The sequence below is a fragment of the Phlebotomus papatasi genome, chromosome 1 (assembly GCF_024763615.1).
Source record: "Phlebotomus papatasi isolate M1 chromosome 1, Ppap_2.1, whole genome shotgun sequence".
Lineage (NCBI taxonomy): Eukaryota > Metazoa > Arthropoda > Insecta > Diptera > Psychodidae > Phlebotomus > Phlebotomus papatasi.
The window spans coordinates 75,082,844-75,088,195 of NC_077222.1; the positions used below are offsets into that span (position 1 = coordinate 75,082,844).

Genomic DNA, 5,352 nt, shown 5'->3' on the forward strand with positions numbered 1-5,352 from the left:
CTCACAAAGTATATATTTTTTTACGCGAAATACTGATTCCATCTGGGAAATTTTTCCCGAAATTTAAAGATTTATTCACTATTAATATAAACAGAAACAATCTTTAATGAAAACTAATCAATTTTCATGAAAAAACACCGAAGGAAAACCTTCTGCACTTCACCAAAAATTACAAGACTGCTAGAAACACAATCAATCTGTCACATTTTTTGTAAGACTCTTTCCACACTGAGTTTTTACAACGCAATTTATATTCAAATTATACCTAAAATTTAACGGTCTTTGTGTTAATACATCCTAAAATGAATAAATATTTAAAAGCAAAATGAATTCATTGACTATTAAAAGATTACATACATCATTTTAATTAATTTATTTGCCTGGCCGAAATTACACCCAAGGTGGCCGAAATTAGAAGCTGGCCGAAATTTGGCACACTTCTCCTATTGCTTTCCAATAACTTAAATTTGAAGACGAGTTTTAGATCTAAAGATTTCATCGCGTTCTTGAAAGTTACCTATTTTCAAATAGTAAATGGGAGCAATGAATATCGTGCCTGAACGAATAATGGACTTTCTTTTTCTAAACCCTAATTAATTTATTGTTCTAAAAATTTCGTCTGATCATTAAGGGAAACGGGGGCACCATCTAACACGAGGTAGCACCGAACACTACAATTTTTTTTTTAAATAAATGTTAGACTTCAGGGGACGAGATCTAGAAACTACATGAGTGCTTGTCCTTTTGAAGAAGTAGTCGTCATAGTCCAAGTAGTTTAGAAATTTAAAATCAGTGTTCGGTGGTGCCCCAGTTTTCCCTATACGAGCCAGTTCAGTATCACAGACAAAGTGGCGTAAAGTGAACTACTGGCAAAAAGGGGGTGAATCTACCTCAACATATGGCAAATGCAACAACTCTTGAAGGCACTCAGTCCAATATGTACACAAGAAATGTGCCAATTTCTTTTTTAGAGGACACAGATACAAACCAATATGTGTCACATGAAAATTGCCACGTTTCATCATCACACTCTTCATTCCTCCATTCCCTCTCACACACCATTTCACAATATCACTTTCATTTCAATATATATTGAAGACAACATTCACTTGTTACATCCATAATTTCTTATGCACCAAATTAAGGTCAACACTGATGTTTTCTTTAGTGCAATTTCCATTTTCATCGAATCGCTTGTCGAAAAATCACCTTGAGAAGCGAGCTTGTCCCCCAAGAGAAAGTCCCTAAAGTGTTGGATATGAAGAAAAAAAATCATATCCTTTCGCCTTATTCACATCCAAGGGGTCCAAGGGATTAGTGATTGAGAGTCAACATTTTCACAGTTGACAAATTCATCTAATTGCTGCGGATGAGGAGGCACCGTGATGAAAGGCCAACTCTCCATGGCGACTAATCGAAACATACACATACACTTGGCACGTTTTTTGATTCTCAACACAGGCTCTCAACCTCCCAAGCCCATTCTCCACCTAAACTAAATTGTAGTGTCAGCCCGGAGACATGAGTATGTCTCTCTCTCCCGTTCTGCCCTCGTGCCCAGTGCCAAGGAACATTGAGAGGGGTAAAGACCCAGAGAGAGTGGAAGTGAAGCAGTGATCTGCAGCTGCCTTCTACGCAGCATTACATTTCTCACAAGCACTCCGTATGCTTGGCATGTCGAAAGGTAGATGCACACAACACTTAAGATTTACTCACCATTCCAGTCTCGTTCTTCTGATCCACCAAAGCGATTTTTCCGATTCGCTCCTATTGATTTGCAACACACTCTACCCCAAATGGCAGTTGTTCTGTGGAAGACACATGAGAGGAGGAGGCATTAGGACGGAAATTGTGAACTATAGTGAAGAAGGAAAGGAAAGAAAATTGCGAGACACAGACAAGGGAGAAAAATGCCTTTATAGCAACATTCCTCATCATGAGCCCTGGACGCAATTCCCAAATGGCAGAGGCTCTTTTTTAGCTTACTGGCGTGGTCACCAGACATACTTGCAACGCAGTTGGGGATTACTCGACAAACTAACTGCAGGGCATTTCTATCAAATCAGCAATTTTATTGCAATTTGCTTTCGTATAGCTGTTTATGGCACATTTCACAATCGATTTTTTATTTATCTCTTTCTATACCCCAGCTACTGGCACTCCCGAAGGCTACCCACTGGATTCCCTTCTTTGTACACAACTACAGTCACAATCCGGGACGGTCTTTAATCCGGAAATGGATACTCCATAGAGGAATTCTCGGTTAATCACTTTTTTTTCTTCGTCTTCATCATGACAAGGTGTTTTCCCTATCAATCCCTTCCTAGATGCCCGGAGCCTTGGGAAACATAAGCAAACCCATCCTTGGGCCTTTGCAACTCCCTTTGTCAACTTCCCGAGCCGAAATTGGTGGCCATTGAGGGAGAATTGAGTAAAACATTTTTGCTGAATATCGAGAGTCTAAGATGGCGGACGAGTTTTATTGGAAGTAAATCTCAATTCAAGGCTGCCATGAAAAAATCCATTTTTCTCCCCATTCCCACCTATCTATCTTCTGATTTTTATCCCAAATCTATTCCAGGGAAACCCATGGTCAGGATTATACATACCAATTAGGAAATTCTCGACTGAAATGGTCCAAATAATCCACAAAATCACAGACGACACTTCTAATGGCAAAATCACACTCTCACTGTAGCTTTCCGAAACCCACAACTAATGCTCCACGACAATCACAGTGACTGTCCACAGGACAATTCTCAGTCTACTTAGGAAAAGTCGGACTTTGCCTACAGTGATTTTTAGGTATTTTTTTTTAGTTAACCTAGAGAAAACGTTAACAGTAATGAATTATTAAAAAAAATTGAGCAATATTCCAAAATAAATAATATTAGTAATATAAAACTTGTTTGATGGTATGAGAATAAAATAATTCTGTTTAATAATAATTTATTTAATAATATTCGGTTCTGAGAATCAAATAGAGTGCCCGCTCACTAATCCGGATCGCCGCAATCCGGACGAGTTATCGACGGTAACATTTAAAATCATTTTCAGGTTATGGTTATGTATATGTATACACGAGTATATTCAGCAATTAAAATGCCTGTGATGTTTTTGTTTAATAAATGAAGTATATAATAGCATAGAATTCTCTAATTATGTCTTCTTAAACTTCTTTGAAACTTTTATTCTAATTCTAGAAAAAAAACTTGTATTATATTTTCGAGACGTTGAACAAATTCAAAAAAATCATCCGGATTACGAAGCGGACATCTGTCATATTGTCTCCCAATCATCCGGATTACGAAGCGGGTAGGCAATGTACAGTCAATACAGTAGACTCTCTCAAATTCGGGCATTTTTGGGACCAAAATGTTATCCGAATCAGAGAGAAATTCGGGCTACAAGCTTTATAAAAAACAACGATTTTTTTTTATTCATCTGCATACATATTGCTCCTTGGAAATTACAAGGGGCCAACTCATTTTTTGCGATTTTGAGATTTTACTAATGCACTTAGAAAGACAATTTAATAAATTTTCAGATGATATAAGTCATTAAATTTCGTTATTAGAAAAGTTTTTCAATCTTTTTGATTACTTGCATAATTTTGTTTGAAGTAAAGGGGCACAAAATATATTTATCGTTCAAATTTTTGTGAAACAAGGGACTAACTCAAGCAAGTTGATCAATTAAGGGCTCTGCTTAGTATATTTTATAGTTTTTAAGTCATTCTAATTCCAGCAAAATTTACACATCATTTAGAACGACAACGACGACAACGAGCTAACTCATTAAAAAACATATTTTGAAAAGTAAAAATATAAAAGTTTCGATGTTTATATTAGTGCTCATACAAATAGAAAAGAAATAAATTGTTTTTGTTCAGTCATTAAATTGAGATCATTGAGATACTTATTTACACAAAGTTGAATCTTTCATGCTTTCTCCTGAAAAATGACCGAAAATTAGTTGTCCCCTTGTAATTTCCAAGGCGCGATATATTGAGTTTACATGCTTATATTTATTGTAAATTTCATGAAGAACTTTCAATAATTCAAAATCACACATAATTAAGACAAAACATGGAAAAGTTGAGCATATTTGCTTCATTTGAAAACTTGAAAAATGTTGGCAAACCGACTTAAAAAGTAGTCCGAGCTTAAAAGATCCGAATTAGCGAGAGACTACTGTAATTCGCTTTCATCCTGGAGGTTGGAAGCGACGCTAAGACGACGATGGTCGCATGGAGGTGGAATAAGAAACAGAGATGACAATAAATAAATAAATAAATCAATCAATTTAAATGAAAATATGTGTAATATGTATTTCCCATCAAAATACAGTAAAGTTTCTCAAATATGAACATTTTGGGGTAGATCGTGATCGTGACACATGCTTTTAAAATGCCAATAGGTATTCCTTTGATCCTAGGATTTTTTTTTAAATCTCTTGAATTTTAATAATTGAAAACCGTCTATTAAATATCGGTGAGCAGTGTATTTTATAATTATTTTGTATCTTTTTTGTGCTACGTGTTGCACTGTACTTTATTGTATTCTGAGCATGAACCAACAAATTAAAGACGATTTAATTTTTAGAATATCACTAACAGTATTCTGGTCTGAACAGGAATACAGTAGAGTCTCGCTATAGTCCATATTTAGTTTCAAATTTGACACTTGGGTCGCACTATAGTCCATGTAATTTTTTAAAATTATCAACGATTTTTAGTATTGAAATTCCTCGACGGCTTCCACTTTTTTGCGATTGTGGTACTTGTCCTTGCTCTCTTCATTGTGGATCACAATTATCACAACTACTTAATAAAGTTTGCCAAAAATATTAAAATAATTATGCATGCCGCATACTAAAAAACATAACCTAACTTAAAATCAGTGTTTTGAAATCAACGGTCGATAAATTGTGGACTATAGAGCGATGGCTTATAGCGAGACTCTACTGTAGTCGAAAGCACGTCTTTTTAATTGAATAATATTACATTTTTTTCATAAAAAACTGCGAAATATGGAAAATTTCTTCAAAATTTAAAGATTTAGGTGTGATTCCTTCTAATCACACCTATTTAATTTTAAAATATTCTGCTCAATATTTTTTTTTTATTTAAAATTTAATATTTTTCTTTAGAATTCAGTCAGACTTCCTTGGACATGTCTGATGGAATATCCAAATGCGATGTCATTTTATTGGGCTAAACTGCTGTAATTTTCAAAAAGTGCTTTTGCGAAACTGCGGGAAAGCACAAAATCCGGAAAGCTACTTCAATCTAACCTCACATTTTCCAAAATATTTTGGACGTGGATTTCGTAAACATGAAGGAAGTTTCAG

The 5,352-nt window shown here is 35.1% G+C and overlaps 1 protein-coding gene and 1 long non-coding RNA gene across 7 annotated transcripts in view; one reads left to right on the forward strand and one right to left on the reverse strand.

Annotated features, from left to right (window-relative positions):
- The window catches only part of LOC129802753 (AN1-type zinc finger protein 6), a 49,728-nt gene extending 46,967 nt beyond the window's left edge, over positions 1-2,761 (reverse strand). For 3 of the 6 annotated variants that reach the window (XM_055848812.1, XM_055848821.1, XM_055848830.1), the window contains exons 1-2: positions 2,610-2,734; positions 1,717-1,808 (exon numbers count right to left, since the gene is read on the reverse strand). The gene's annotated coding sequence lies outside the window, so the exon portion shown is untranslated. Of the gene's footprint in view, positions 1-1,716; positions 1,809-2,609 lie in introns of all 6 variants that reach the window. The other 3 variants (XM_055848864.1, XM_055848874.1, XM_055848856.1) reach the window with 2 other exon arrangements.
- Positions 1,805-3,832, forward strand: LOC129802799 (uncharacterized). Its single transcript, XR_008751818.1, has 2 exons — positions 1,805-2,488; positions 2,582-3,832. It is a non-coding gene; the product is annotated as an uncharacterized LOC129802799 (long non-coding RNA).
- The last annotated feature ends 1,520 nt before the right edge of the window (positions 3,833-5,352 follow it).